The sequence below is a fragment of the Corythoichthys intestinalis genome, chromosome 8, assembly GCF_030265065.1.
Source record: "Corythoichthys intestinalis isolate RoL2023-P3 chromosome 8, ASM3026506v1, whole genome shotgun sequence".
Taxonomy (NCBI): domain Eukaryota; kingdom Metazoa; phylum Chordata; class Actinopteri; order Syngnathiformes; family Syngnathidae; genus Corythoichthys; species Corythoichthys intestinalis.
The window spans coordinates 52,976,442-52,996,472 of NC_080402.1; positions in this window are offsets into that span (position 1 = coordinate 52,976,442).

Genomic DNA, 20,031 nt, shown 5'->3' on the forward strand with positions numbered 1-20,031 from the left:
TTCCATCTCCATTCGAATAATGTAGTAATTTCGCATGAAAACAATGTGTTATTCATGCCAGGCCCTAGGGGGCAGTGCAGTTTTACAAGGTGACAACCAATGATGCAATTCCTGAACAACAACCTCCTGAGCCCAGACAACATACATGCCACTCAAAGCAATAGCGTCCATGAGTTTTTTGTTGTTTTTTTTTAATTCAAAGGGCACAAAATCATAAACATGAAATATATTTGAATACGAAAATATTATAGAAACAGTCAATCAAAGCCAACGTTCCACCATGTTTGCTGTTCTGATTATTCACTTTCAGCGACTGAGCATGCCCAAAGGGACGTGAGTGCTGATGTCATGGGAGCAAGAGCATTCCATTCTTATAGTTGTGGAGCAAGCCCCGCAATCGAATTGTAACCCTTTGGAGGCCGGAATCGAACGTTTGTGTCTTAGCCTTCCATTTTCGCCATTACCATGTAAAGGCGAGGCCATTCCAAAACACAATCATTGCGTCTTGGTATAGCAACGTCACCATGTAAATGGACCTTTAGTTTCTCCTCTGACCCACTTTCAATTTCGTATTCCGACCCATCACACGATCAAGTCCACGAGTCTCGATGATTGTCAGAGGTAGGTAGAATAGCCAAAAAATGTACTCAAGTAAGAGTAGCGTTACTTCTAAATAATATAAGTCAACTAAATATAGAAGTAGCCATCCAAAAATTTACTCAAGTACAAGTAAAAAAGTATTCGTTGAAAAGAATACTCAAGTAATGAGTAACATTGTGAGTCAGACGACAGGGCTAAAAACGAACATTAAGTGCAGGGAAAATGTAACTCACCATACACTTAATCAACCTTTTTTAACAGCGGCCTCTCCTAAAACTTGACAGCAAATATCCTTGGTTGCAGGCATAATCCAATCGTCAAAGGTTTTTTGGCTTTAGCAATATGACACGAGGTGTGATGCTCTCAGTGCATTGGCTTTTGAGCCCTTATTTGCCAGCATTTAGCCACATATTATGCAGAATGCACTTGCTTGTAGGCTCCTCTTCTGGCTCAACAGGTAGCCTTTTCCCGGTAAAAAAGCTGTCCAAAGACATTGCCGCCCGCAGCACACAGCCAACGTCAGCTAACGCTACTGTTTACATTGACTGACGCTGGGATGCTATAGGTGTGCAAACACCACAGTAATGGCAGCCAAACACTAGAGGGCGACGTACGCATATCTCTACTCGGATTAACAAATGATTTATTCTTCCGGGCGGCACGGTGGCAAATGCGGAACGGACTGGTACCGGTCCCTGGCCCCATGGTTGGGAATCCCTGCTGAGTTGGTTAGCCTATTACCTGACTATATTATGCCAGAAAGATGACACAAAAATCATCAACTTTAGACCAAAATACTGTGACCTATTAATCTTCCAGAGAGCATGAGTGCCCTCTAGTGAAGAAAAAACATTGTTACCTTTGAATGGCACAATGGAGTCCTGTGTTGATTGTTGCGACTTCTCCTTGATGAAACTGGTAGTGCTACGGTCGGCATCTCTGGCTAAAATTAAGTCAATATGTAGAAAAAAGAGGGAAAATGTAATGACTAGTGTAGCCCAAAGTAGCAGAGTATTAGTAGACATCTCCTTGATGAAACTGGTAGTGCTACGGTCGACATCTCTGGCTAAAATAAAGTCAATATGTAGGAAAAAGAGGAAAAATGTAATGACTAGTGTAGCCCAAAGTAGCAGAGTATTAGTAGTTTTTCATCTTCACAAGTCTACTCAAGTAAAAGCAAAACGTATTTTGTGGTAAAACTACTCTCAAAAAGCTACTCAAGTAAATGTAATGGAGTAAATGTGACATGTTACTACCAAGGGCATTAGTGTGGTCTCGATATTGGTAGGGACGATATAACAGCATAATCTGCATGTACACTTTTTGCTGGGGACAGGACATTAATAAACCCAAACAGATTGGGTGAACGAGGGTCAGAGCTACATTTCTCACCATTATGAACCTAATTAAGGTAGACTGAATCATTAATGCAAAATAAATCTGCATTGACTTATGCTAACTTTCAAACTGCAAATTTATAACGTCTTCCTCTTTCAAATAATGTTCTGAACAAGGTGATGAACTTTGGTTTGGTGGTGTTCCAGTGAGATTTACAAAGATGACAATGCATCATGCCACAGAGCTAAAGCATTCCCTGGAGAAAGACTCATCCAGTCAATGTCATGGCCTGCAAATAGCCCAGATCTCAACCCTATTGAAAATCTGTGGTGGAAATTGTAAAAAATGGTTCACAGCAAGGCTCCGCTGACCTGCAAGGATTATCTGGCAACTGCAATCAAAGAGAGTTGGCACCAAATTGGTGAAGAATACTCATCAAGGCCATGCCTCAGAGACTGCAAGCTGTCATAAAAGCCAGAGGTGGTGCTACTAAATACTAGAGATGTGTTTTGATTTTTTTTTTCTTTGTTTGTTTCTCATGGATCCTTATATTTTTCCTCAGAATGGAGAGAGTCTATATTTACTTCCCTGCTCTTGCTCTATAAAAGTCACATTTACTGACCACCACAATGTTTTTTATTCATTTGTTTTAGTGTTTCTGAATGCTAAAGAGTTTCACTTTTGAACTAATTCATTATTTTTTCAAGCTTTTTATCTGAGTTTGTTCTGCATGATAAAATGTCTGAGTGAGCGCTCGTCCGAGACTGGTGATTCCATACTTTTTGCTAGGGGTTGTATAAGATAGTGTTGTATCGGTCGCGAACGATTCGTTCTTTTTGAACGAATTGTTTGGGTGAACGAGACCGAACTAATCACCATCTGCACCGATTCGTTCTATGAAGTTAGGGCTTGTTCGCTGCGTGGGAGGGCGTTGAGCAAGCGGCAGCGTCTTCTGACATCGCACACGACCAATCAGACGCCAGCCTCCTCGCGGGCAGGGGAGAGAGCGGAAACAGAATCAGGGTGTCTGTCACTCACTTCCACGTGTAGCCAATAAGCAGCCAGCGTGCACGCAAGGGGGCAAGACTGAGTTATGTCACTTCCCGTTCAGTGACTCGGTCCTCCGGTTCCTGACCTAGGTTGCTGCTAACTTTACTTTCCAGTAATGCGGTGAACGAGTCAAAAAATGGAAGGAAATGACTTTGTCACATATTTGTTAATGTGGAGCCTATCAAATGCTGCTCAAACAGACAAAACACCACACAAATCTAGCGAGCATGGTTTAGTGTACTTTTCTCAACAGACTCGGGACTACCTATGACTGACGACATACTATCAAATTTACAGTAGTTTAAAACACGGGTAGTTAAAAAAAAAAAAAAAAAATTTTAAATAAAACACGGGTAGCTACAAGGCAAGCAAAAGTGAGCTGTGGTCGCGTGACGGGAGTGAAGGGGGCAGAGAACTGTCACTATATGGAGGCTTCATGGCAGCGATATTTACCTCATATGTGCACAGAAAAAAAGAATATTTATTATGATCACCATAATACTGATTTGCAATAAAACTGTATATACATGTCAAATTTTTCCGACTGTTTTATTTTTTTTCGTGTCAGAGCGTGTCGGGTGTTGGTTGGTTTGACAAATTATGTCCATCCGTCCATCATGTGCTACTCAAGCGCCCAAAAACAACACACGCGGACACGGGAGATGTCGCAATATGTCTACATCTTTCTTAACAGACTAATGAGAGTAGAAAGGCAGCATCGTAAAGAGCAAACAATTATTTCTCGTCAGCATTTGACGATCTGAGATGAGGGGACGACAGGGGAGCTGACCGGATTATTTTAATTGTTAATACCAGTGCAAAAATTCAATACGATCATCTTAATACTGATTTGCAATTAAAATGTCAAATATCAAAATGTAGTATTGTTTTTATTTCAGAGCAACACATTTGACAACTAGCTATTTACACTTTAGTTTTAACAATAGTGACCTAAAATAATAGTGATGAGCATAAAAACTAAAATACAACAGAGCGAGAGGTAAATATGATGTGTTGGTCGTTCCATATTTAGAAATTAAACTTTCGATTTATTTTTATTTTCGTGACAGCAAACATGCCGCGTTGGCTGGTAGCAGCAGCATTGTATATTTGATCAAGTCCGTGCGCCCCCGACCCCAAACCCCCACTCCCCCCACAAAAGGAAAATGTTTAACCGTGTCCTAAATCGAAATGCAAGCACGAGCCATGACTTTGATCCCATTGAACTAGGACAGACGACGCGGAAGTTCTCCCTCGCTTTTGCAGCAGCGGGAGGGAGACGAGGCTGTCTGTGAAAGCATAATGATATCGCCTGTCACTCATTTCTGAAACTACGACGAGTGGTCAATGAGGAGCCTGTGTGCAAGAGAGGGAGGGACCAAGCAATGTCACTTCCTGTTCAGTTATACTGCGAAGCGGTCTTTGGTGATTCGTTCGGCAACATCACTTCCCGTTCACTAACTGAACGATTCATTTGGGTGGGGAGGGAGGTGAGGGGGGCGAACGATTCGTTGAACGATTTGTTTGAACGAATCTTTTTACTGAACGAACCGGAATGGATTCGTTTACTCAAGTGAACGACAGATCCCGTCACTAGTATAAGAGTGCTTATTCACCATCACAAAAGCTTCGAGACGAGAGCAAAACATTATTAGGGTGAAAAATTTGACAGAACACCAGCTGTGGACGTGTGTGTGTGTGTGTGGGGGGGGGGGGGGGGGGGTCAAGTCATCAGCTAATCAAACTTGCGTTTGGGGGGGGGGACTGGCACATTCAGCAAGTGAAAAGGGGTCAATGTAAGTCTGAACATATAAGTACTATAATTCACTTACTAATGATGGGGTTAATTCTATCCTTACAACATGGGAAGACAATCAAAATTACCTATATAACTGAAGTCATTGTATAATGCAAATAAGGTTGCATAAAAGTTGGTGGGGACAATTTGAGCATCCTGAAAAGTTGGTAGTGTTATGTACCTACCGTCCTTATGCAAACCTACGCCCTTGGTTACTACCCACTTCTGATGACTGTTTTCCATTGAGTCATATGCCCTCAGATGGAATCGTCATGTCATCGGTTTCAAATATGCAGACGCAAACCATTAAAAAAATTGTTTTTATTGAGGAATCTTAATAGTTAAGGATCTATGCGAGTCTTGAGAATTGATTTTTGAATAGGCCTACTTTTTGACAAGATTAAATCATTTAATTAGTTTGTCCAAAAAAAAATGGTTGGACTTGTAAACCTCAAAATATGCCAGCGTCAAAATATACTAGGGTAAAAGACCACATATACCGACTAGCTGAAAAGAGTAGCCTACAATTGTTTGAGGCATGATTGCAGTAATTTGACATAATAAGTGTGCATTGTGACTGAGAGCACTGAGTTTGAAAAGGAATCAGTATCCCCTGGAGTCCTGACAAGACTCCTGTCTGAGCTACAGAACAGTTGTACATGGTGGTGGATCTCAGCAAGTGGAGGAGTAGCTCCAATTGGGCACCTGGGATTTTTCACCCAATTAAGGGTGTGGTTGGCGTGTCGGTCAGTTGCAAGCTTTTTATACTGTAACTGTGCATTGGGAAAGAAAATCTATACTCAAGGCACCCAATCTGACATACTCGCTTATTTAAATTGGAGCTCGCCTTTGCTGCACAAACCTCACTCCTTCACGACAGTGGATTGGTTCACAGTATTTTATTGCTGCGCAATTTAAAGATCGAATATTGGTGTAGACCTTACATAAACTAAATATATTCCAGGTATCAGCCAAGCATTTTAAATGTTTTGTCATATACAGTTGCAAGACTTTTCACCATACAAACACACAGTTTGCATGTTCAATACAATGTATGGTAACACTTTACAATAAGGGTCCCTCAATTAACATTAGTTAATGCATTTTTAGACAATAACTCATGTTTAAGTAACATGACATTTCATTCATTTAATTCCTTATCTAACATTTATTAATATATGAATTAAAATGAGTTAATGCATTAGTTCATGCATTTTAAAACAATAACTAATGCTTAAGTTACATTACAATAATTAATATAATTGCTTATCTAACATTTATTAATATATTAATTAACATTAGTTCATGCATTAGTTCATGCATAACCAGACAGTAACTAATAGTTTGGTCAAATTAAAAATATATATAGGCCTATAAAGGGTTAGGGTTAGGGTTTAGGGTTTAGTTAAGGATCTCATGTGCTACACTTTACAATAAGGGTCCAAAAAGCATTCAGTAATGGTTAATAAAGGTTAAGGCGGGGTAACTTGAGCATTTATAATTTCTTAGTTAAGGGACACATGTTAATTAAGGTTAAGTAATACTTATGAGGTACGTTCAAGTGAAATAATACCATACTTAACCCTAAACCCTTATCCTAACCCAATATAAATGCTAAGTTAACAAACCCTAACCCTATATAGGCCTATATTGTTTTTTTAGTTATAGGTAATGCATTAGTTAATGCATTAACTCATGTTAATTGATATATTAATAAATGTTAGATCAGCAATTATATTAATAATGTAATGTTACTTAAACATTAGTTATTGTCTAAAAATGCATTAACTAATGTTAATTAAGGGACCCTTATTGTAAAGTGTTACCCAATAATATATTATTTGATAAATATTAAAATGATGTATTGTGTATTTAGGGACCCACTGTAATGATTTTGTACACAAGTCTGAACATTACCTATCTTCAATCACAAAGTGTGTTAGTAGAGTTGTAAAATCATAATTATTGCTATATGAACATTAAAAAAAATGCTACTACTAACTAGAAAATGCAATTTTTAGAGAAATTGCGATGGTAGCTTTGCTGTGGTGGTTGGTATATCAGGTCACACCCTGTTGATTTTGATGCATCTTGGACTTTCTGTAGATATTGGGTCACTTCCTGTCTATTTTGGGGCATTTCAGGTTAATTTCCTGTTCATATTGGGTCACTTTCTGTTGATTTGGGGGCATTTTGAGTTCTTTTTCCGTTAATATTGGAACACTTCGTCTCAGGGCCAGAGTGGGACTCATTTTCATTCCTTGAATTTCATGCCACAGACCGGCCCACTTTATATAATGACCTACCGTATTGAAATAATGTACGTATCACTGTGCTGTCAAGTGATTATAATTTTAACCATGATTAATAGCATGGTGTCCATAGTTAACTCTATATACATTACAGTAAGGAGCATAAGTATTTGCACCCCTTGTTATTTTGCAAGTTCACCCACTTAGAAAATAGGTAGAGGTCTGAAATTTCAATCATAGATGCATTTCCACTCATCGAGACATAATCTAAAAAATCCAGAAATCATATTGTATGTTTTTTATGTAATTTATTTGTAATTTACTGGGGGTCATAAGTATTTATACCCCTGAGAACCAGCTAAAATTATGACACTCAAAGAGTTCTCAGTCTACCATAAAAAAAAGTCCATCTTTACCCCATGAGTAACCACCGTCCCACCACCCGTTTGAGCTCAATATTGTCACCTGTGCACCCCACAGTCATTCATAATCCAACTGCTACCATGGGCAAGACCAGAGAGTTTTCGAAAGACACCTGAGAAAAAAAATGTTGAGCTTCACAAATCTGGAAAAGGCTATGGGACAATTGGAAAGCAGCTTGGTGAAAATAAATCAACTGTTGCAGCATTTGTTAGAAAATGGAAAAGGCTAAACATGACTGTTAATCTCCCTCGGACTGGGGCTCCATGTAAAATCTCTCCTCGTTGGGCATCACTAATGTTTTATTTATTTATGGAATTTTATTGTCATCGTCATCGGTATCATTGACAATCATTGACAATTACAAAATGTGATATGATTTGCCCGAAGAAACCAAAGAAGACGACAAAGGCGGACGAGATGAAGCATATGCTTATCAGTTTCCCGTCCCCCATACAACTAAAGACGCACATTCAGGCATGGAACATACATCAAAACTGTAGAATAACACAGTCAACAATCAAGCAGCTCGTTTAATTTTAGGGAGCACAAGGTTATGACTTTGTCATGTCCCTGACATTTTTGCATCTATTTGCTGTGGAACATTTTGTTGTGGCTATGTGTGTGACATGTTATTACAGCTGGTGTGAGTAGCGACTCAAAATGCTTTTCTTATAAGTCTCTTAAAAGGATACATTGCTGAGGTGTACATGGCATACTTTTCGGCAAAGGGGACAGGACGACTGTACTGTATAAATGGTAAAATACTTATATAGCGCTTTTCCACCTTTCAAGGTGCTCAAAGCGCCTTACACTATCTCGCCATTCACCTACTGGTGACACAGCACCAGGAGCAACGTGGGGTTCAGTATCTTGCTCATGGATACTTAGACGAGTTCATCAGGGCGAAGAATCGAAACCACAACCTCTGGGTTGGGGGACAACTACTCTACCACTGAGCCACGCCACCCCAAGAGGATGAATTGTGAAATGTATCGCCACGACCTCATTCCTTCAGTCAGAGACTTCAAGATGAGTGGTGGCTGGATCTTCCAACATGACAATGATCCGAAGCACACAGCCAAGGTGACCAAGGAGTGGCTGCGTAAAAAGCATATCAAGGTTCTGGAGTGGCCTAGCCAGTCTTCTGACCTCAATCCAATAGAAAATCTTTGGATGGAGCTGAAACTTTGTGTTTCTCAACGACAGCCCCGGAAACCTGACAGATCTAGAGAAGATTTGTGTGGAGGAATGGGCCAAAATCCCTGTTTCCATATGTGAAAACCCGGTGAAGAACAACACAAAGTATCTGACCTCTTTTTATTTTAGATTACGTCTCTATGCATCTATGATTGGCGGCCGTAGGAGCGCGTTGCACGTTGTCTTGAATTCCAAACTACAGTGTGCTGGAAGGGTCATAATTTATCGCACGTTAAAAAATTTAATGGCATCAAAGGGGGGTTGTGTTATTAACGCATTTAGCGGACAGCTTTATATTAAGATTTATATTAAGAACATCCCTCCAGGACCAAAATTCCGGCCGGTCCACCTGGATTTGTCCCGGTCCACACGATTACCCACTTCGGGCTGCCTTCCTGTTGATTTTGAGGAATTCCACAGCACCTTCCTGTTGATTTAGAGGCACTTCCGGGTCACTTCTTGTTGAATTTGAGGCATTCCAGGGTCACTTCCTGTACATGCTAGGTCACTTCTTGCTGATTTTCGGGGCATTTTAGGGTCACCTCCTGTTCATATTGGGTCACTTCCTGTTGATTTGTTGGCTTTTCGGGGTCACTTCCTGGTGATATCTGGTCACTTGGGTTAAAAATTAAAAGGAGTGAAAGGAAGTTTTTATGCTATTGAAATGAATGGAAAATACAATAGGTTCATTGGAAATTTAAAGGAAATTTTAGCCATTACAAATGAATGGGAAAGTTTTTGGCAAATCTTAGCCAAACTGTACGTTTTTAGTAAAAAAAAGTATAGGACTTTTGTGCCCCTTAGCGCCCTGTTGTTGTTGTTTTTTTATGTATAAATATGTGTTTTGGACAAAAATTGTAGGACAAGTGGCGTTCTGAAATTTCGGTTAAAAACAAAAAAAACTAAAAAACAAAACGTGTTTTTGGGCGAACGGTCATTTTTGGGGTGTCAAGCGAAATGCATGTGGATTCCGCTAAGATCAATAATAATCATTATCCATAATAGTAATAGTTATTTCTGTACTGTTTGTGTTAACAGTGCTAATGTCATCAGTCAAGGCAAGTGTTTATGAACAATACATGAGCACTGTGTCGCAAAGAGAAAACTTTGTACATCTGTGAAAATGACTCTATGCTTTCTTGCAATGTTGTATAGATATTCAGTATCATAAAAATGCAAGAGCCCAGAGGGTGCCCTTTTCAACTTCACTTTCTTATCACGCTCCAGACATTCTGGATCATTAAAATGCTCCCATTCTCACTGGTTCCTCTTCATACTTTCTTCCCTGGAACTTTCCCAGCAAATTTGAAGTTTTTTCTCTGCCCCTTGTCACTTTTTTGGGCGGGGGAGTGAGGATATACTCATTCCTCCTTAACTGTCTGCTTTACCCACCTTCACAGAAGTCTCACATACCTCTGTCCCACTTTTAATTCTTCTTGATCCCAGGGCTGTCTCTCTTCTATTCTCTGGCAGACTGCAGCGCCTGCAGTAAAGCTTTACACTGAAGTTCTGTCAGCTGTTTTGACTCATAATGTAATATTTGTGCTTGGTGTTGTTGTTGTTTTTTTTTTTTTTTTTTTTTTTAACAAAAACTTCTCTTCTTTGTATTCGCCTCACAGCGCCAGCAAATCCGGTCTTGAATCAAATAAATTGCTGACATTTTCAAAGGGTGTCAATATTTTGTGTTTGTGAATTTAACATCAGTTTCATAGAACACTAAAGCTGTGTTTACTCATTCAATTTTACTTGAGCAGATGCTCAGGTAGGAGGCATTGCCCAAACATAAAATACATTTATGTCGACAGGGAGTACTTTGTTCTGTCTTCTTGGCGGATTTGTGATATTGTGTTACAAGATTCTCTGTGTGTGGCTTGTTGTCAATCAATAGTTTCATGTAGTCCATCTGTCTTGTTCTGATGATTCCAGCTCATCAATTTCTGTCATCTCTCATTCTGAATGAATTACTTGTCACTTTCATGTCAATTGTTGACGATTACCAGTCTCACCTGTTTCTGTCATCCGAGGCATCAATGGATCAGCAAATCCTATACGTGTATGTCTTGTGCAAACACCTCCCACTGCATCAAAAACAGGAATGCCACTGTAAAGGAAATCACAGAATGAGCTCAGGCATACTTCCAAAAAGCAATGTCAGTGAACACAATCCACCTTGGCATTCGCCATTGCCAGCTGAAACTCTGCAGTGCATCTGATGTGATGTTCTGCAGTGCATCTGATGTGATGTTTTCGTCAACAGTGACTATAACAAAAATATTCTATACTTGAATGAACTATTTTTTCATGACGATGACCTAACGATGACGAGCAAAAAACATGGTTTGGGAGGCTAGAACATAACCAGACAAATGCCAGTTTTCGTCTTACGAGACAACAATGAGACGAAAATGCGACGTTGTTTCTGTAATATGTTCAAAATGCATGACATTTTTATAATGTACGTGGAGTACGTCAGTTTACATCGTAGTACTGTTGTGATATGTGAGGTGCTGCACCTTTCCCTCCACACCGGAGTTTAGGATGTGTCTCAATCTAGGCTGCGCTCTATCTTGCTTGTTTGGAAACACATAACATTTTTCTTACCTTGGCAAGTTAGAATATGCAATGTTGCTTTAGCCTTTAAAGGTCTGCTGAGTGAACATCAGACGCTACATGTAATCCTAGCGTTAGCATAATATTTGCGTTAGCATTAGCTTCAGAATGGTCAGCGTCTTCGTAAAACTGGCCAGTCTAATGCAGAGCCACATTGCTTTTTCTGCTCAGTAAGTCTAGAGAATGTTAAACACCCGGACAACTTTTTTTTTACATACAGTTCGTGGCTTCTAGGTAGGTTTAATTGAATATAATGCACTACTTTTCCTGCTGAGTGTGTATTATCATCACAAAATTGGTGTTGTCCTTGTAGGTAGATGCAGGGGCGCCGTATTGGGGTGAAAGTGAGACTGATTCTAAGGGCCCATGCGCTGATGGGGGGCCACAAAGAAAATTAGAACATTAGGTAATCATTTGCAAATTTAAATATTAATCATTATAATTTTAATAGGAATAAAGGCCGAGTTATACTTCCGCGTCAGACCTGCGCCGTCAAGGAAGACCCAAGTTACGTCCCTGCGCCGTAGCCTGACGCGCGCCTCTCGAATTTTCTAACCTTCGCGTCGCGTAGACGTGTATGACGTGGCGAAAACGGACTGTGATTGGTCCGCTCAGACTGTTGTTTCCGGTTTAGCGCGAAATCACCGCCATTGTAAAATAGAATCAAACATTATTTTCTACACGCAAAAATGGACCAAGTTGACGGGAGTACCATCGAAGAGCAAGTCTCGTCAAGACATTATTGTGGTTGCCAAATGGCAAGGTCGGCGATTGAAAAAAAAAAAAAACAAAAATGGAAGAACCACCGAGACGTGTGTGTTCGGAATCGAGTGGCCACACGAAGCGGTGACCCAGTCGGCCAAAAACTGCCAACTTTTTATCACTTTATGTTGTATTTTTGGTTGGTGCACTTAATCATTTATTGTGTACATATGTTTGCTGTGAGTCTGTGACTTATTTACGTGTCACACTTCAAGTATATGAAGAATAAAGCACAGATTTGGTGTCAAAAGAGTTGTTTTGATCTTTAATTTTCAATAACAGACAGTTGACACACGATACATCATCAATGATTAAGAGTGCCTCGGTGCTTTTTATGATAACGTTAAAGTCAAGGCTCCCAACGCAGTTTGGGAAGTTCCATAGACGCCAGAAATCTGCTATGGCTTCCCACGGGCTGGTTGTAGGACACGGCAAACAAATCGGGCTGGAGGGCTTTACAGACCTTGAACGCAGTGCTCGACGCCAGTTTGAAGCTAGCCGCCACAGCTAGCTCTCTCCACCCGAGTCTAAAACTCTCTGTGCGGCATCAAAAGTCGGTCAGACCACCTCGAAACCGTCTTCTGCATCGTGTGCCCCTCAACATTTGTATGTTCAATTTTTATTCAGTGTTGAAGAGAAGAATATTTACTTTCAAGAGTTCCATCTTGCATTGTTTATTTTTTCTCCGACTAGCGGAAGTCAATAAGCATGCCCCAAAACCGTACAAACATGACGCCACACCCCTCTAGTGGCTTGGCGGTGAATTACAGAGCAACGCGTTCCCTGACCGCAGAACTATCGAATGTCGAATGACGCCGTAGTCGCTGCGCCGTCACTGCAACGCGGGAGTATAACTCAGGCTTAAAACGAAGGGTTTCGTTTTCTTTTTTTGGCAAAAGTAAACACCCAGAGAGTATATGTATTGCCAGCCACCGCCCCAAACCCCGGTATTTCCATTAAATGGTTTGGTCGGCCCTTCCTTTGATCACAACGGGAGCAGCGATGCGCACTTACACCAGTCAGTGACTCGAAGCGCGCAGAGCGCGGTAGTGGAGATATGTTTTCAAAACAAAAATCGGGTCTTCAAAAGAGGAAAGAAAAGAAAGCAAAACAGGAGATGGGTAGAAAAGGCCAACAGGATGTGACAAAGTACTTCACAAAGGAAGGTTGGTGTCTTGTGTCAGTGTAGTGCTGACAATTAACCTGTTATCTTAGGTCCGAAGCGAGGTCCCAGCTCACTCCATAAGAAATATGGAATTTTCCCAGCCTCAATGAGCGACATGCACCTACTCAAAAACATGAATTCCAAATAATGACGGCATTTTTTGGTATCCTACAGATGTTGAAAGTTGGTGTGGAAATTTTCTTTTTTAAAATCGTCTTGAATCCAGTTTGTCAAGAATTTATTTAATTTAGTTTGTGATCAATTGAATTTAGTTTGTTAACAAGGGACCTCACTTTGGAGCTGTAGCCTATAGTGGAGATCGCAAGTTTCCAGATGAGGCTAAGCCTACTCAATAATGAAATACTGTAATTGTTTGCTAGCTAGTGTTTGCTCCACTTTTAGCTTACATTTAATCAGTACAGCAGGCAAATCCTTAGCAATCTCTTCATACTAAAACGGTTGTATATTGTATTGGATGGGACATTAATAATACCAAACAGATTAGGTGAACAGGGGTCAGGGCTACATTTCTCACAAATATGAACCTAATTAATTGATATACTAAAACAGGGGTGCTCATGACGTTGATCACGATCGACCAGTCAATCACTAAGCTAATGTGGGTGGCTCCCGGCACCCCCCCCCCAAAAAATACTTTTTTTTAATGTACATAATTAATTATGATTGTTGTGTGTATGTTATGTTGTGTGAGCTACGTACAAGGTTATGCAGCACCCCTGTCTCTCTAAGCAGCTTATAGTTGGCAGCAGAGGGTACTACATTTCTCACAGTTTATTTAATGTTAACAGTAGAAAACACAAAGAGAAGGACACTTCTCTCGAAGCAGCTTCCTACTTGAGTTTTGCAGGTTAGCAAGTTCAAGCAGTTTAATCTTATGCTAACACTGATGCAGGTTGGACCTACAGTAGCAAAATTAATGGTGTGTTCCCCACTTCCAAAACAATGATGTCTTTTTATATTACTAACAGTGGCTGCTGCTGGCTGAAAAAAAAACTTCTCATATCATGAATATCTAATGTGGGTGTGTGTGAGGATTAAATCAACAGCCAATCAAAAGTGCGTTTAAGAGGAAAAAATGGCCTGGCACATTCAGCAAGTGAAAAGATGTCCATGTAAATCCAAAAATAATTAAAACAATTCACTTAATAATGGTGGGGTCAATTACAACAATTAAAACTTATGGGAAGACAATATAAATAACTTATACAACTGAAGTCATTAAATAACGCAAATAAGGTTGCTTAAAAGTTGGTGGGAACAACTTAAGCATCCTGAAAAGTTGGTAGTGTTTTGTCCCAACCATCCATATGCAAACCTTCACCCTTGACTGTAGCATAATTAAGTTGAAACAAAACATTTATTGTAAGTCATTCATTATGGTATTTGCTTTGAGAATATTTCTAATAAAAATATATTTAGATTGTAAAAGATGGCCTTCAGTACATTTCTTATAGATGATATCAGTCTATTCATTATTGCTCTATGCTCTATTGCTCTATGTATGTTTACATAAATATATTTTCATCTTAAATTAATGCAGAAAATGCACAAATTCGTGTGTAAAGATTCACCAGAATGCAGGAAATTACCTAGTTGATACTCTAAATGTGTGTGTGTGTCCCGGCACTGGTGGTGGGGCCCAAAGTGATATCTTTTCATGGGGCCCAAAATCCCTGGCAGCAGCCCTGCTTACCACTCTGCCGTTCATGAAGTGTCGAGCTGTCAAACATGTAGGGATTAATTGTAGATCATCTTTCCTGGAAGCCTTTGCCATCGATAGCGTCACGAAAGAGCAACCCTGAATGGTTACCTTTGGTGGAAATATCACTGATATCGTTGTTGCTGCTATGCTAGCTGTGGGTAGTCTTCTGTTGCGTCGGGGAATTTACATCACACTTCCGGGTTTGGGAAGGGACTATTAACAGAGTACAAAAATTTTTTTTTTTTAAACGCAAATTATCCTTGCAATTACGCGTTAATAATGACATGGTTGTTTTGACGAATTTGTCTAAAGCTTATATTGGGAAAATTACACCAAAATCCAAAAAGCTCTTCAGCTGCCCGTTAATGAGAGAATTCGTTTTCCACGGTGTAGCTGGCAAACTTATAATTGTCAAAATTTTTTTACAAATAAATAAATAAATAAATAAAACACAGACGGAAGAGGTAGAAATGGATGGCCAAAATAAATAATTTGATAGAAAATTCATCCAATTACTTTCTACATCCTTTAAGTTTCACCTCTAATACAATTCTAAAACTGTAAACATGTTACAGAGCAACAAGTGAAACAAGTACATTTTTTAATGAAAAAAAAAAAAATCAAGGTTACTCAAAGGAAGCACTAGTTTGATATGGTCACATTGATCCTAGTTAAAATTTTACTCAAATATGTATTGCAAATCGGTCACATGAACACAAAAGTGAATGTAGTGAAAGCTCCCTCAGTGCTGGGAGGATATTACACAGTGTCCAAAAAAAAAAAAAAAAAACACACATTTTCTTCCAAAATATGACACCTGTCCGATAACATACCATGCGCTTTGCTGAATGACCTATGACAGGGTATGACAGCTTTTAACACACCTTGGGTTGCTGAATAATTAACAATTGATGTGAAATGACACTTTTTAGATATGAACAAATGGGGTCCAGTCCCCTTTTTCTCTGTTCAACAGCCCTCTCACTAAACTGTTTAAAGAGCTATGTGGTTGTTCAATACACTTTCAATGGGAGTTGTGAAAAGGTTAATGAATTCAACACTGAGGCCATGACTCCCTTTACAGTGGGCAAAGCGAGACATGGCGGGTGAAAATGGCTTCAACAGAATGCTGATCAGGACACCGAAGTGAAGGTGTATGTCGCTGCCCCCTAAAGGCGTAAACTAGCATGTACAACCTTGTCAGAAGTCAGACTTATATTGTTATCTAATGAAGAAAATCATAACACATTTAGTTTAATATAGTGTTCCTCCAACATCCACGCAGCTTCTGCAGCTGCAACAGCTTCAACTCTTCTGGGAAGGGTTTTCAACAGATTAGGACAGTGTTTACATACAGCACAAGCAAACACAAGATAACGCATCACATAGCAATATCACAAACACAACATGATCGGCAACTGTCTCAAGTCAACCGCACAGCTCCTAGATGAGAGTCCTCACGGTCATTGTATCCACTATAGTAGTATATAATAGTAGCATGATTGGACAAAAACACAAATGGACAAATTACAAAATTAAATCCTCAAATTACACAGACGTAAGACATAGCTTTTGCCATAGTGGCGCTGATTAATGTGCGAGCAAAATAATAAATGCTGTTTTGAGATGTGTATGTTAACTAGTTAACTTTCCCAGACATAATATTAATATTTATGGAGCATGTTTGTGTGGTCAAACACTGATTTGGAGCATAAGGAATGAAGCTTCCTTTTGGTTTGGTAGTAATTTATTTGACAGTGGCGTCATAAGACTGTCACAAAATTCCATGTAGCGGTCCCACTGCCCCAAGCCGAGCTCTCCTATTTTGATGCGTACACAGCACTACCCTTCCCCATACAATCCGATCACGGTGCTGCGTAATGGCTGCCATTCGGGGATCTGGCAGCCACAGTAATAGGGTGGTAGGTGGGTCCCACACTTTCTCTATATAGCAGGGTTCACTAAATCCGGACCTCGGTGCCACTTTTCCTGTCGTGTTTTCCATGTCTCCCTCCTCCAACACACCTGAATCAAAAATAATCAGGATCATTATCAGGCTTCTGGAGAGGTTGCTGATGACATAATCATTTGATTCAGGTGTGTTTGGGGAGAGAGACGTGGAAAACACGACAGGAAAAGTGCCACCGAGGTCCGGATTTAGTGAACCCTGCTATATGGCGTGGCTCCCCGGGCGTGGCCCCCCCTCTGCCTTGGCTGCCGGCCACGGGAGTGGGGGGAGCTTGGGGCTCCGATCTCGCGTCGCCCTGTGGCGGCACCTCGGCGTTCTACTGCTTCCTTTTCTCTGCCTGGGTATTCACCCTGCGCTCTGGTGCGGGTCGCTGGCTGGATGCCGGTGTGTCAGCTGGATGTCGCCTGCTCTAGCAGGGGGGCCTGCCCTGCCCTGGGCTTGGTGGGCCGCTGGGGGTCCTGCGATGTGCTGTGCCGGTTGGGGGGGCTGCCGCTGTGGCATCTTGGGCCGGGTGGGAGTGGGGGTTGATGGTGCGTCCCCTCTTCCGATCCCTGAAAGCCAGTTGATGGGGGACCACCCTGGATCCCTAGGGGGTGATGATGGCCCCTTTGCTGGGCTGCAGGAGGAGGGATGGGCTTCGCTGGCTCACACCCCTGGGTTGGCTGAGGTGGCGCTACGTCTTGTGTGGTGTCTCGTCTGCGTCGCTATCACATGTTTGGTAGGATTCCCGCATGGCTGGATGTGATTGGGCGCGTTCGGTTGGAGGACCTCGGTGCTGGAACTGGCGATGGGGCGGCATAGGGTGGGTTGCCAACAAGCTCACACTCACAAAGGATTCACATGGTTACTGGGTTCTAGATCACAGGGCTGATTTGTGTACACTCCACCCCTCCCAATCACTTATCTTCTAAACCCCCCGCCCCTTTCCCTTGTTAACTGCCCCCCACATGGTGTCAACCGGAAATACATCTAGCTGACGATAGCACCAACTCGTCTGCGTCGCTATCACATGTTTGGTAGGATTCCCGCATGGCTGGATGTGATTGGGCGCGTTCGGTTGGAGGACCTCGGTGCTGGAACTGGCGATGGGGCGGCATAGGGTGGGTTGCCAACAAGCTCACACTCACAAAGGATTCACATGGTTACTGGGTTCTAGATCACAGGGCTGATTTGTGTACACTCCACCCCTCCCAATCACTTATCTTCTAAACCCCCCGCCCCTTTCCCTTGTTAACAGGCCCCCCACATGGTGTCAACCGGAAATACATCTAGCTGACGATAGCACCAACATATTCATAGTTAGTGTGGGTGATCAATGTATTTCTTGTTGTTGTTTGTGTCTCTCTCTCCTTCTTTTCTTCTGTTTCCCCATAACTCCTTCCTGTTCGCTGCTTTGTCTTAATAAACGAGGAATGTTAAATGATCACAATGGGAGTATGTCATAATCCAATGTGAAACATTAAAACTGTTCAGACGAACCGGACACTCAGACTTCCATTTCCGTGTCAAACAGCTGAACAGGACAGGTTTTAAAAAAAATAAAAAATTTTTAAAAAAGGCCATCATAATTATGACATAACACTGTCATGAGCATTAACGAATGCTTCAGATGTCAGTTGACCATCACGGAACGTGACAAGCCGCCGGTTTGTCCGCCGAGAAAGCGTGAGTGCCCGCTTTTCTTGGCTGGCGACCATGGTGTGTGTCAAACCGCTGCCAGCGGTTTGAAGGTGGGAGCGCCCATGGGCTATCGACTCCGGTTCTCAATTGTGTCGAGACATCCATCCCCCTTGGCCCTGGTCGCATGCCAGCTTAGAGAGCGCTATCCTCGGCTTGGGCACAGAGAGCCCCTCGCTTTCGTCTCCGGTTTTCGATTCGATTCAAGAATTCCACCCAGCTCGGCTCTGCTCACGTGCACGCCTAGAGAGCGCTATCCTCGGCTTGGGCTCGGGCAACCACGCGCTCCAATGTCGGCCGGTTTGTCCACCGAGAATGCACCATTTTCGGCATTCATTCCCCTGCTGCGTCCCCAGCGACAAGTACTCCACCTGGACGCCCGCTGACATTGCCCTGGGTCCAGCGGGACTGTCTGTCAGGGCCGCAGCAGGGGAACGACAAGCCATCATAGTCCGGAGGCTGGCCGATTGGTGAAGGTAAGCACCCCCACCGCCGTATGTGACAAGGGTCTTGGCAGTTTTTAATTCAGGCTAGCATGTAGCCTAGCTCTCACGGCTCCTCTTTTGTTTACGCTCTTTCCTCCGTCTCGGAGGCCACAGCAGGGAAATTACAAGAGATGTAGTTGCGGAAACTCTGGTGGCATGAAATACCGTTTGTGAGGTGCAAGAAGTTGGCCATTTTGACCATTATGCAGTAATTTAGCCCTCTCATACTGAATGAATGCATTTTTAATATTTCATTTTCCATTTAGGACAATACTGTTATTTTTCATGACAATCCAATTCATATAGCAGTCGGGCCAGGGGCGTTACCGTGTGTGTGTGTGTGGGGGGGGGGGGGGGGGGGGGCAGTGCCCACACACGGACACGCTCTGCCCAACCAAAGAAAACTGGATGTAGTATTCATTCATACCATTCATATCGTACTGATGTGTTCTAAGTTTTAACCTTTGCGTTGTTGCCTCCTTTTTCACCTTAACAAAAAAAAAAATGAAATGTTGGTTTTGTTCCTAGGAGGTGTTACACACATTTACGCAATTTTAATTTTTGATTTTTACATTTTATCCAAATTTTCACCAGTGTTCACCTGGCTTTTGAGTTTGGTGAGTTCTGAAGCATTCTGGGGGGGTGAAAGTAGGGCTCAAAGCGTCGGCGGGACAAACAATGACTGCTACGGATCGCTTCGACACACGATCTTTTCGACATCCGACATAAAATTTGACTCGCCATTTGTTTCTACATCCGACGACATGCTCGAAATACGACGACATGACAGCACTGCAAACGAACGCATGGCGGATTTTCTTGTGTGAGAAATCAACATAGGTTTCCAAAATGTTGGTACAGTTGGTGAAACAAGTAATATAGTGATGTTTACCTTTGAAATGAAAATGCAAATTATAGAAAAATGAGCTGGCTCAACAATACAGCTCCACGGTCCTCTTCCGAGTCCCGACCACCGTTCGCC